The sequence below is a fragment of the Wasmannia auropunctata genome, unplaced genomic scaffold (assembly GCF_000956235.1).
Source record: "Wasmannia auropunctata unplaced genomic scaffold, wasmannia.A_1.0 LD335628.1, whole genome shotgun sequence".
Taxonomy (NCBI): Eukaryota; Metazoa; Arthropoda; class Insecta; order Hymenoptera; family Formicidae; genus Wasmannia; species Wasmannia auropunctata.
In genome coordinates, this window is record NW_012027262.1 from 104,287 (window position 1) to 105,590 (window position 1,304).

Genomic DNA, 1,304 nt, shown 5'->3' on the forward strand with positions numbered 1-1,304 from the left:
TTGTGCATTTCTAATGTAACGTTTTACTAATCGTTGATTATGTTTATATTATACACATTTATCAAAATTATCATAATTTTCTATCCATGACATTCTATACGAAAATTTATTTGAACATATATTGTAAATGATATTTGATTATCTCATGTCATCTCGAAACCACACTTGAGACATATGCTATTTTTCTCGACTCAAGATGCAGCTGATTACGTATTCTTGAGATCTCTTTTCAAGATTTGACTAATGAATTGCGAAAGAGAGAATTCAAACTTTGCTTTGAAAAAAATCATCTGATTGTATTCCTCACTTGAATAACAATTACAAATATAAAGTTATGAATGTATAATATAATCAAATCTCAACATTTATCTATTAAACTGTATTCCAAGAATAATATCAGCTGAGTTTATCAGCGATTATAAATACGAGCCTAAATAATAAACTATTCAGTTCTAACGATATCTCGCAACTGTACTCTTCGTTTGTACAAACATTCTTTTTGTAAAATATGGCGTTCCATAACAATATGTCTACAAACATTGGAGATTCAGAAGACACTTCAAAGATTTCAAATGAATATAGATACGTTATGGCAGTGAAGAACATATTTAATCGAGAATTATTTCCAAAATTTCGATATGTGGATTGTACAAAAGCAGTACGAGTGAATAAACAATAACATCGCCTCATTCTTTCCAAAATCATTGTTAAATTTCATTCCGGCCTCTTTTCGCCCAGGGGATTGCAATCCGTCACCGTTGCGAATTCCCGAATGGTTGGACATGGATAAGTATCGCAGAGGACAGAGTTTTGTGTGTGAAAATTATATGTCATTTTCATTGCTCAAGTACTGGGCTTTATGCATGTGTATTCTTTCCAAGAGTTTATAAGACTGTTAATCGCATCAAAGGGCTCTCATATTTAGGATTCAAAAAGAATGTATTTTAATTTAATTTAATGTTTAATTAAATCCCGGTGATATATTTTGCATCAAGTATTTTGAGTCATATAAAAAGACAAAATAGCTCAATAGTAAAATCAATAATCAATGAGAATATTCAATAATTGCGTTCAGCAGAGTTAGCAGTTTTGCACGATTCTTTAAAAAGTTTAAAATGATTGGTTTATAAACATTTAGATTCAGCGAACTATATCCCAGTGAGAAGGCTGATGTCGAATCGACGTCGTTTCGATGTCGATGTCATCGAAAACTCATCGAATCGAAATTGACATCGAAAATCAGGCCATTTCGATCAAATTGTTTTGACATCAAGAAATACTTGTTTCCAAGTTACCAATGTCCA